Source organism: Spinacia oleracea, chromosome 2 (genome assembly GCF_020520425.1).
Source record: "Spinacia oleracea cultivar Varoflay chromosome 2, BTI_SOV_V1, whole genome shotgun sequence".
NCBI classification, from domain to species: domain Eukaryota; kingdom Viridiplantae; phylum Streptophyta; class Magnoliopsida; order Caryophyllales; family Amaranthaceae; genus Spinacia; species Spinacia oleracea.
This window is the reverse complement of record NC_079488.1, coordinates 86,571,383-86,584,754: the sequence shown is the minus strand read 5'-3', so window position 1 is coordinate 86,584,754 and position 13,372 is coordinate 86,571,383.

Genomic DNA, 13,372 nt, shown 5'->3' with positions numbered 1-13,372 from the left:
GCTTCAGTTCAAGTGGAATTAATGATATTAATCCACAGCTTACTCTTGACTGAACCCGTAGGGTCACACAAATAGTACGTAAACGGATCAAGTATTTAATGGCATTAAATACTCTATCTATGGATATTCGGAATCGACGGATCTTGGTTTCAGTGGGAGCTAAGATCGTCACAGGCAAGAAATGAATACTCCGGAAACGATGATATTGCCGGAAACGGAAATATGGATCGTATCGGAAAAATAAATATTATCCAAGTCGTAGATGTTGCCGGAAACGGAAACATGGTACGTATCGGAAAATATTATCGGAAATGGAAATATTGCCAGAATCGGAAATATTGCCGGAAACGGAAATATTGTCAGAATCGGAAATATTACCGGAATCGGAAAATAATTCCGGAAACGGAAATATTAAATATTTGTTCGAAACGGAAATTAATTCCGGAATCGGAAATATTAAATATTGTTCGTATCGGAAATGAATTCCGGAATCGGAAAATTTAATCGGAAGCGCATCGTACGAATAAGCATCGGACGAGGCCTGCCGGACGAGGCCCAGCACGAAGCCAGGCCATCGCCCAGCAAGCCAAGCGCGCCGCACAAACAGCCACGCCAGGCCCAGCGCAAGGCCAGGCCCACCAGGCTGCACAGCGCGCACAGCACGCGCAGCGCGCAGCGCGCGCGGGCGCTGCGTGGGCTGCTGCTCGCGCGCACGCATGGGGGCCCATCGTGGCTGCCGTGCGTGTGTGTGCAAGTGTTTGTGTTCGTGCACGTTTCCTAAAACATGCAGAGTTCGGTTAATGATTAAATTCCTAATTCTATTTGATAAATTAATTAAATTAGAGTTCTTGTAGGATTCTAGGTTTAATTAATTTGTATCTGAATAGGATTTCGATTCCCTTTCCATACCCCTATAAATATGAGGCTAGGGCTCACAATTTATAACAAGTTTCAAAGTATTCAAAGTGAGTTTTTGAGAGAAAAATTCAGTCACACATTTGCCTATAAAGTGCCGAAAATAATAGTACCTTAAGGGCGATTCTAGTTGGTCAATCTTAAGGCGGATCCGGACGTGCTGTGGACTATCTACGGAGGGACGACACTTGGAGTCCTAAAGACTTGTTCTTGTTCGGTTCGGGCGCAGCTAGGGAAGGCACGCAACAAAGAGTATGCATCTAAACTATGCTAAATGATTATGTGTAAATAATATGTAATCCTGGGTTAATGGTTGTTTCCGCATGATTTATGTAATATCATATGTATCATAACCTAACAGTGGTATCACGAGCCCCTTATTATTTTCATAATCTAAATTGCATGAACATGGTTAAATATTACAAATTTGCAAGAATTAAAAGGGGTGATTAATTTTCGTAATTGTTAATTAATTGCAAATTGCGTTTATTTAATTATACGTACGCAGTTTTTCGGCAGTTTCTTCGTTACTCATCCGAATTGAGTGATTTTTGTGTCAATTCCGCATGTAAAAGGCATTCTAAAATTTTGACAAAATTAGTATTTTTCTGCCGAACCCAGAATTCTCAAATTCGAAGCCTAACTATGACTTTTCGAAGGTTTTAGTTTTTCGAATGCAAAATTTCGTAAATTTAAGATGTTAAATTAAATATTTGCGATTCTTGTTGATAAATCTTGAATTTTTGATTGACCTACTGCATATGTTTAACAAGTTTGAATGCCTAGTCTTGTTAATTATGCAATCTAATTTGTAATTATGATTAATTTGTTGAAAATTAGAATAATTTAGAATTAATTTGATTTTCATAATTAATTGTAATTTAATTAGAAACCTATGATTAAAAACCACCATAAAAATTGTAAATTTATGATAAATTTTAAATTTTTATGACCTAGACTTGAATCCATAACAATCGGAAATCAATTGGATAATAAATTTTCGATTTTTCGCCCTAAAATTATGAAATTAATATTATTTATTAATTTGTCATTAATTTTTAATATAAATTTTAAATTTTATGCGATTCGTTCATAAAACTTGCACGCACGAAGCAATGGACGCTTCGTGTTACCCTTAAGGGGTGTTGTATAGTGCGGGCATGCGACGACGAGCAAGGGAGCTCGTCGCCCGTGCGGCACGAATGCAATGAGCAAGGGCGTAGTGCACGAGCACAAGGCAGCAGCCCTGCCTTGTGTCGTGGGCCACGAGCAATGGATGAATGGGCATGGGCGAAGGGCGAGCCAAGGCAGTCGCGTGTGGGCAGCAAGCGAGCTGCGCCACAACGCGCACTGCCTCGCGCAAGAGCGCGCAGCCTCGCGCGCAGCGAGCGCAAGCTCGCGTGCCACGAGCGCTGCGCCCAGCGTTGCTCGCGCGCACAGCGAGCGATGTCGCGCGCCCAGCAAGCGATGGCTCGCACGCCCAGCGAGCGATGTCGCGCGCCCAGCGAGCGATGGCTCGCGCGCACAGCGAGCGATGTCGCGCGCCCAGCGAGCGATGTCGCGCGCCCAGCGAGCGATGACTCGCGCGCAGCGAGCGCTGGCGAGCGCGCACAGCGAGCGATGGCTCGCGTGCGACGAGCGCTGGCGCGCGCGCAGCAAGCACCACAGCGTGCGATGGCTTGCGATGGAGATGCAGCAGCTATGCGACGAGCGCATGGGCTGCGCGCACATGGCCAGCGATGGCTGTGTGCGTGCGGCCCATGGGCGTGCAATGCGTAGGGTGTTTGCGTTACGATTAGATCGTTTTGAATGTTTAATTTGAAAATTTCAGTTCACGTAATTTTAATTAATTTTAAAATTAATAATTTAAATTATTTTCTTGGATTTTAATTTTGAATATTGTAATTATAATAAATGTTATTTATTCTAATTATTTTACTAAAATTAAAATCATGAATTAATTTAAATAAACGACTGAAATTAAATTAAACTTTTTGGATTCAATTATAAATTTATATGAGCTTTAAATTTTAATTAAATTTGTATGTTTCCGGTTAGACTAGAAGTACATTTTTATGTTTAAAATTAGTAAAGCATATGAATTTATTGGTTTAAGTGGGAGCGCTTTTTAGTCATAGACTCTTGATTAGGTCTACAAATCCTTAAGGTTAAAACAACTTGATTAGAATTAATAAGGACTGAATAATTGGTAGATTATTGGTGCCTTTGATTAATTGCTGCAAATATTTACGTGATGCATAATGTGTTTTACTAACCAGCTATGTGGGCCATTAATGATAATGAATGGGTGAATGGTATATATTGTATATGTACTGTTTTGCAGGTTATGAAGTGACTAGTATGGCCCAAATAGGATAGAAAATATGGTCTGCGTACCATTAATTTGAATGTAATTGGTCTAAAGTACCAAAGTTATTTTTCAATTCAAATATGGTCTGCGTACCATCAAATAGTTGTAATTAGTTATAGCTTATCCTATTTGAAGAAAATGGTGCCTCCCACGGAGATTTTCAAGACGGACTTTGAAGTCAGAGCTTCAAGATGAAGTCGGGCCATACTAGATCACATTTATCTTATGCATGTTTTAAGTTATTTATTGCTTTTAAATATGTCTTAAAATGCATGAGATCAAAAGCTTGATTATGTTGCATGATTAAGGATTTTAGTTCACTTAAAATCTAACCAACATAGTAAGAGCCTTAAGTTCCAAACTTAAAAATTGAGTTAAAAGGTGCCATGCCAAAATATACACTTGCTTGGATATCCTTTACATCAATCTAGTAATAGTTTTCGCTCAGCGAGGTGTTACTTATTGGTCCTAAAGGGGCAAGGTACACAAATAATTGTGAGTACATGTTAGTTTTGGTGAAACTCAACGATATAAGTAAGGAGTCCTTTTATGTCGTGGCAAAATCGATAGGTTTACCTAATAAGTTCTTAGACGTACCTATCAACCAAGAGTAGTTTCTAGACTATTAGCAAAAGGCTTTTGCTTACCTAAAATGTTTTAGGATTAAGTCGACAAACTGTGCTTAGTTCTTCAATGATTTTAGGATCTTGGAATCATTTTATTCACACCTGCCGGAACAATAAAATCGAATAAAATGCTAATAACTTGTTTGAATTGCATGGTTGCTTTAATTTCAAGTTATTATTCATGATAAATGTTTAGACTTTGCATGCTTCAATGTATGTTTTAATTATTGTTTATAATTAAATATCTTGCACTGCAATAAATCCTTTTAGAAAGGTAACAGTAAATTTCCTCGATTGGTAGTGAATCCAAGAACGATTCACGGAAAAGAGAGAAAGTGAGCAATTTAAAATGTACGTTTCTTATATCGACTTTTATGGCTGTTTTCGAATATCAAAATCGAATGGCAAACCAATTGGTGCTTGTGAATTCAAAATACACTGTAGTTTTGAGATCATAAAGCATTGAGTCTAATACGCTCAGCTTTACCAATGGTTAACAACCTAATATCTTTGTCCATTTAATTCTCGAATGAGTCTAGTCCCTAGACATTCGAATAGATCGATGCTTAGAAAACTTTAGAAGCTTCTGGTAAGATCATCTAGTTGAAACAAAATATTCAACATAAATGGTAAAGAACCTTGTTGGTGACATTGGACATGTCTAACAAAGTATAAAAGTCAACACTAAAGAATTCAATTCTTAAGACTATAAGAAAGGGTACAAGAAATAGGAAAACGAGGAACAATGAAAGGAATTTACGATTCCGTTTCTACCTATAAGTTTATGTTTAAAGAGAAGTGACCTAGCAATCAAACTTCCTTGGTATCATATACCGCTTGAGGTTCTTACTTTGGTAATAACTCAAACAATGGAAGCTAGGATACACTAATGACCTACAAGTGGGAAATGAAGCATGGCAATGCTACATTAATTGTAGGGTCATCTAAGTTTGTTTTAAGTCCTTTCAAAGGCTGGAACTTAATGGCTATTTTGTTCCATAATCAGCATACCTAAATTTCTGCTTCAAACACAGAAAGACTCACATTCAAAGAAAAACAAAAACAATGTTTGTTTGTTTATTTGAATGAAATGGTCAATTACAGGTTGAGTCAATATGCTTGATTAAAACAAACAACTCTTTAAAGAACTTTACTAGGTTCAAATCAACCCCTTGATTTGAGTTCCACAAATCTTTGGCATTGTTGCTTAGACCATATCAACAAGTTAACATTCATAAGCTCTATTTTGATGGACTTCTGAAAGTTGATTGATTTCTAGATCATTTTAAGACAACTAGTCTTACTTGTTGAAAGTAACAAAAGATATGAACTATTGTTAGAACGCCTAGACAATGGAGTTCAAAGCTAAAGAAAGATTTTATGACTTTATTATTTCACATGGATTTGAGTGAATATAGGTTTATTTACTCAAATGTGATATAAGTTGAATCTGTTTGGCTAGTTCAAAGATTCAGAAGTATAAAATCCACTTGGTAAGAAATCATAAAGATCTAGGTTAGATCATGTTAATGATTACTTGAGACCAAATATGATCATCAATGATTGTGTGTTGTAATTTCACAATCTAGCTCCATAAGATATGGCATATCTTAGTTGGAATAATCGAAGTCAATTAGTACTTGATTCGATTAATGATGAATCATAAAGACTTTTCCTATAATTTCTAAAACAAAATGCTCAACTACCACCAAACTAAACTAAATTCGTTAAAGCTATAGAAAAGAAATTTCAGAATATCTTTTCGATAATATATATCTAGAGAATTGCTAAACTCAGTGGGAGCTTAGTGTTTGTTATTGGACAAACTAAGGCCCAAGTATAGATATATGTTTCATTGTGATGAGACACAAGGGTATTGTTTCTACCACGAATTTTTGAGAACATAATGTTTGTTTGCTCGAAATAATGTCCTTTTGGAGATTCGTTTCCAAAATAACAAGTGGGAGAAAATAGACCTCGAAAGTCTTCAAGGCGAACAACAAACATAAACGGACATTCCGGAGGCTTTTCGAAGTGCTTCAGAAAATCCGAACTTATTCTTTAAGGACTTTAGAAGTGGACATCTCTTAGAAGACTTTACAAGTGCTTCAAGGAGAACAGAATATTCAAAGGACTTTCAAGTGGCTATTGATATTCTATTGTTTGATGTTCTATACCCAAGTAGGCATAGAATTCAAGTCACTGAAACTATGAGATTCTTCTATTAGATAGTGAAGAAACATAGAGATCAGGTCAATGAAACTATGAGATTCTTCTATTAAATAGTGAAGAAACCTACAACTTGCAGTCAAACTATTATCATATAGATTAATGAGTTTGTGACTTGTAAGAAAGTTATGACGAAATATAGATTCCCTAAAATGGTTAGAGGCCATATATAGACTATATGTTTAAATGGTTAGAGGCCATAAAACATACTCAATGTTTTGATGACAAAATTAAAATTTTGTTGATTTGCAAGAATAGTTTCACATCTATTGGTTGCAAGTTTGTTTTAAGGATAAAAACCATCAAACATGAAATTGTGTTCACACGCAAAGCTAGATTAGTTGCTAAAGGTTACAAGCAAATTCATGACATGGATTGTGTTGAAACCTCATGCATAATCGTAATGCTCAAGTCTATAAATCAAGCAATGATTGCATATTGGTACATATGGCAATTGGATGACAAAACATTTTCCTCAATCAAATGTTGGAAGAAAACTATGTACATGGTATGTCATAGGATTTGTGGATCCAAATAAATGCTTGAAGAGAAAAGCTAGTTTATAAAATCTAAGTACAGATTTAAGCAAGCAATTGGGAATTGGAATTGTATTTTAGTGAAGCTAATAAGTATTTTAGTTTCATAAAATATACATGATTCTTATAGATATATAAGAAGTTTAGTGGGAGTACATAAAACTTAATTGGTCCTATGTGTATCACACACATATCTCTCTATTGTGAAATAACATTCAAATGCTAATGACTTAGATTTGAAATTATTCATCAATGATGGACCATGGCGAAACTTAGTACATACTGGGTATTAAGATCTATTTACAAAGATCTTATGATATTGTTTTGGATTAAGTAATGGCATTTACTAAATCAAACACGAAAGACTCCATTGGAGACATTCGACCCATATGAATAAATCTAAGTAAAGGATGTTTGAACTATGTATAAGCATTTACTAAGTTAAACATCAAAGAGTCTAAATGAGATTCTTAAACCTATATTATATGTCAAAGAATTTAGTTGAATTTAGTATCTACTGAAACTAGATAAGCTAAAGTTACATGAATAGAATTCAATTGGGAATTATTCTGCAAAAGAATTTATCATGTATGATATAATATGAGGATCGCCAAAAACGTATCGTATGGCTTTAGGCATAACGAACATATACCAATCTCTATTGATCTAAGTGAAGATCAACTAGATTGAGATCAAAAATACTTATGGTACTTGAAAAGGTACATAGGAATAGTTCTTGATTCAAGGAAATAAAGATATGCTAAATATTGATGCTACACGCATAAAACACTGGCAAAGGATCAAGCAAGACCCTTTGGAGTTAACCATTGATAAGGACGAGCTATAGAGCATCGTGTTTTGAAATGGCAACATGGATTGGAGACCATGAGTTGCTGCGTGGGAAATTAAAATATTAATTTCTATGTTCTAAGATATAGTTGGAGAGTCTTCCACATATCTATGAACTGCTTGGATAGGTAAATCCAAACAAAGCATCACTAGCAACCTATACAGTTGAAGTAAAAGTAATTATTGCCTAAGAAGCAATAAAACAGGGTTGTTTAAAGTTCTTCACTGAACTTGGGTAGATCACCTATCTGCTGGCTTGATGGTTCTTCATTGAAAAATGCGTGGAACCACTCTTGAAGCAAGAAAAACGTCTGCTAACTTAATGGTTCTTCATTGCAAAATGCGTAGAACCACTAATGTAGTAAGAAAGACTAGATCACATAATAAACAAACTCGAAAAGATCTTATCATCATATCTCGAAGAACATTCGATGAAAAGGATATTAAGATTGGCAAAGCATGATAACTAAACCTATGCAACAAGTGAGAAGCAACACTCACGTTGTAGCACTGGAAATCAAGCATAGCTTTGAATTCCATGAATTGTTTTAGAAGATGGGTTTGAGGCCCATGGTTATAAAACATTGGGGTTGAACATTTATCATATATGAAATGTATTTTCATATTCCATTTAATCTTGGTTTAGTATTAAATGATGAGTCCCTTCAATTTGACGATATATTCAAGATAGACTGTCAGGACCAGTCCTGTGACTAAGAAATGTCTATCAAGTGAACTTGAATGTCAAAGGTTGAAAATGGTCCCTAGTCGGAGTTTTCTATAAAATTGGACGCATAGAAAACGTTAGACGACTAGAATGCAAGATTACTAGTAGTTCTGTTTCTTGAACTATGTGGACATGGCAATGTCATAATCATTTGCATAGATACTTACTTTGGGAATTAAAGACTAGTATCGGACAAGACCTATGAAACTTTACTGTAAGAGATGAAAATCTGTCATAAGTAAATTTCATTAAAATTATTAGACACTAAATCCTCAATACCTGAGTGATTTGAGATTACTTGTTTGAGAACTGGTTGCTTTAACGTTGACCAACCGTCGCACCGTAAAAGGAGGCTATAAAGGCAACGCTCAGGTAATCACCTATCAAACGAAGTCTAATCTCAAGATCGCAAGATTGGGATTGTCCTCCCATAAATCGGGATGAGATGCTTAAAAGTTGTACAAGGCCACTCGGAGAGCTAGAAACTGTGAAATGCATGGCCGTGCTCGGATGAATCATAGGCTATGATTATCTGTTTATTTGATCAGTTGAACTCTGAAACCGAGAAACACCTCTGGACATAATAAGGATGACAACTCTTACCTTATGTTCAAGAGCAAGCATCGAGCGACAAAGGAATTAGGAAATGCACACTTGTCCCTAAGGACAAGTGGGAGGCTGAAGGAAATAATGCCCTTGGTCCAAGTATGCATTCTATGTTAAGTCTAATAAATGCGGTTCAGTATTAATTAACAAGTTAATAATTCAGTGAGATCAAGTGAGCTGAATGCCTAGCTAGAGGCCGCTTCAGTTCAAGTGGAATTAATGATATTAATCCACAGCTTACTCTTGACTGAACCCGTAGGGTCACACAAATAGTACGTAAATGGATCAAGTATTTAATGGCATTAAATACTCTATCTATGGATATTCGGAATCGACGGATCTTGGTTTCAGTGGGAGCTAAGATCGTCACAGGCAAGAAATGAATACTCCGGAAACGATGATATTGCCGGAAACGGAAATATGGATCGTATCGGAAAAATAAATATTATCCAAGTCGTAGATGTTGCCGGAAACGGAAACATGGTACGTATCGGAAAATATTATCGGAAATGGAAATATTGCCAGAATCGGAAATATTGCCGGAAACGGAAATATTGTCAGAATCGGAAATATTACCGGAATCGGAAAATAATTCCGGAAACGGAAATATTAAATATTTGTTCGAAACGGAAATTAATTCCGGAATCGGAAATATTAAATATTGTTCGTATCGGAAATGAATTCCGGAATCGGAAAATTTAATCGGAAGCGCATCGTACGAATAAGCATCGGACGAGGCCTGCCGGACGAGGCCCAGCACGAAGCCAGGCCATCGCCCAGCAAGCCAAGCGCGCCGCACAAACAGCCACGCCAGGCCCAGCGCAAGGCCAGGCCCAGCAGGCTGCGCAGCGCGCACAGCACGCGCAGCGCGCAGCGCGCGCGGGCGCTGCGTGGGCTGTTGCTCGCGCGCACGCATGGGGGCCCATCGTGGCTGCCGTGCGTGTGTGTGCAAGTGTTTGTGTTCGTGCACGTTTCCTAAAACATGCAGAGTTCGGTTAATGATTAAATTCCTAATTCTATTTGATAAATTAATTAAATTAGAGTTCTTGTAGGATTCTAGGTTTAATTAATTTGTATCTGAATAGGATTTCGATTCCCTTTCCATACCCCTATAAATATGAGGCTAGGGCTCACAATTTATAACAAGTTTCAAAGTATTCAAAGTGAGTTTTTGAGAGAAAAATTCAGTCACACATTTGCCTATAAAGTGCCGAAAATAATAGTACCTTAAGGGCGATTCTAGTTGGTCAATCTTAAGGCGGATCCGGACGTGCTGTGGACTATCTACGGAGGGACGACACTTGGAGTCCTAAAGACTTGTTCTTGTTCGGTTCGGGCGCAGCTAGGGAAGGCACGCAACAAAGAGTATGCATCTAAACTATGCTAAATGATTATGTGTAAATAATATGTTTTCCTGGCTTTATGGTTTTTCCGCATGATTTATGAATTGTCATATGTATCATAACCTAACACCTTCTACCTCCTCCACACCTTCAACCTCCGCCACCACCAAACTCCTTAACCTCAAATTACTCTACTACCACAACCACCGCAACAAATCCTTCTTCACTACCACAATAAATTCTCTTGCCTCCCCCTCCCCAACCCCAATCCTAACTCAAGATTATCCACTACCACAACCACCCAACAAACCTTCTTCAACTACAAATCAAATATCTCTTATAATCCCTCTCCAACCCCAATCCTAACTCAAGACAATCCTAAGAAACTCGCCGCTGAAAATGCCATCAATTCTTGTGTCGTTCTCGGCTTGGGAAAGAGAAGTATGCTGTATTCACCGTCTCGCAAATCGCTCGCCAAAAAACAAACCAACATCATTGGAATTTAAACCTCAAAGGGGACCATAAAGCAGGCGGTGTCTCTCGGCTTCCGGTCTCCTTTCTCGACGATCATCCTTGAGTTGACCCCGTCATTGATGGCGCCGATGAGATTGAGAGAGTATTACAAGTCGTCAATCCCATTAGAATTGCAATCACCTTCTAATCCATGTGTTCTTCAAAGCTACAGAAGATGATTGAAGAATTGATGTTGTTTTCGTCCGATAATTGGAGAAAATAGAAGAAGGGTGAGGGTAGAAGTGTAATTTCAGTGTGTATAAGGGCGAATACGTCAAAACGATGTTTTTAATTAAGGTTATTATATTGTTCCACAAAGACAATTCTTGCTTTTAAAAGGGTTAAGATAATTCAAACACCCAAATTTACTGGTTACTTGTAGTCTAAGTCTGTTGATTGATAGTAATAAAGAACATTGTTTCGCTGTGAATTCGATCCAGACTTCCCTTGATATTTAGTTAGTGAAATTAAGTTTATTTTTCATAAGGTGATACACTTTATCCTATCACTTGTCCTACTCGGGGAATAGGTACGTCGTCCAGACGAGTCTGATGACTCGGAGTTTGAGTAAGGAATATCTAACTTGTCTTGAAAGAGTGGATGTTTGAAGTCTTTATAGTATCTTCCCCATAGACGACGCCAAATTGTTCCGGGAATAAAATAAGTGGCTTCAGATGAAGCCTATTCAATTCGTTGATGGAGAAGACCTTGCTTGTATTTGGAGTGATAGGGCTCGAGAACACCTGCACACAAGTGAGTTAACTGGCCTCGGGGGTGGATCTGAGGAAACCCCTCCGGTGGCTAAGTTAGAGTAGGTTCGGAAGTAAGAAAGCTAGACCTTGCTTCTATTTGGAGTGATTCGGCTCGAGAATCCCTGCACACAAGTGAGTTAATTGTCGAAAAAGACGTATGTTTAACAACTAAAAGCTTCTTCCACCATGGACACCTCCCACCTTCTTTGAACCATACCTTGATCACTCTCATAGCTAAACCTATTTACCCGAAACTCCAAACCACTTATGTCCAATCAGCTTGGTTAACACGGTCTATAAATCAATTTCTAAGATTTTGGTAAGCTGATTATATATGTCCTATTTTACAAAAACAAGTTAGCCCCCTTCAGAACGCGTTTACCCCAGACAGATATATCCATGGTAACCTCCTTAATGTCCACGAAATCCTTAATACTTTCCAAAAATAAAAATAAAAAATACTAGATGGTGTGCTCTTAAACTTGACATGGAAAAATCTTATGATCGTATTGAATGAGACTTCCTTTGGGAATGTCTTCAAGCTTTTGGCTTTTCCTCAAAGTGGATTGGGTGTATTAAAGAATGTGTCACCATTGTCTCATATTCCTTAAAAATTAATGGTACCTCAACTGAATGGTTCAAATCTACTCGAGGACTCCGCTAAGGGGATCCGCTCTCCCCGTACCTCTTTATCCTGTGTATGGAAGTACTTATCCGAAAACTCTTCCTTAAGAGTCTCGAGCGAAAATCTGGAATTGGATTTAAAATTTTCTCTCGATCTTTCAATATTCATGTCTCCTCTTTGCAGATGACAACCTTGTTTTCTGCAAAGCCACGACCTCTTCTTGTAATAAGCTATAATCAGCCCTTGACGATTTCTGCAAGATTTCGGGTCAACTTATTACCTTCCATAAGTCATCTATTATTTTTTCAAAGAAGATTCAAAATGCAAGGCGGGCCACACTGGCTAGCCACTTTAATATGACCCCGAAAAATAGCTTAGGGCGTTATCTTGGAATGCATTTTAGTTCCTACTATCCCAAAAAGAAAGATTATGCCATATATTGCTAAAAATAAAACAAAGAATTCAACACTCGGAATCAGGTTTCTTATCTAAAGTCGGACGCCATACCCTTATTCAAAGCAACATAGAGGCTTTTCCTTCCTACATATGCTCTTCTTCTCTACTCCCATCTAGTATATGCTCTAAACTTGACTCTATTCTTCGCAAATTCTTTTGAAAACAAAACAAAGATAAGAAAGGCACGCCACTTGTTGCTTAGAAATCAATTTGCAAGCCAAAAAGTGCAGGGGGTCTAGGACTACGCAAAATCATTCCCTTAATCAAGCCTTCATAGCAAAGTGGGTTGGAAAATACTGTCTGATCCAAATAACCTTTGGGTTAAACTCATTCATAACAAATATCTTCACAATTTAGCATTTCTTGGTTACACCGCCAAAACAAAAGATTCTCATAATTGGAGGAAAATTCTATCTCAGCGAGAAATCCTTCGTAAAGGGACTCGTTGGAAGATTGGTAATGAAACTGACATTCTTTTTTGGATAGATAATTAAACTTTAGAGATCAACCCCCTTCAAGTTAATATTTAGGAAAAAGTTTTCGACTTCTCCTCCACCTCATCACATCTTGGTGTCTTTGGAGTCTCCTCCTCCTAACTTCTTCAAACTCAACTTTGACGGCTCCGTTCGTAACACCTCAGCAGCAGCAGGGGTCATCATCCGCAACTCAGAAAGTCTACCGGGAAGCAAATAGAGCAACATAATGGATTGCTAATGTGGGTCATCTAATCACTTCTAGTTTAAATATTGATCTATGTACAAACTCTAGTTTATCTCCTATTATTTCCTCTGATGTATTAGGAATTTTCCTCGTGAGGAGAGCTT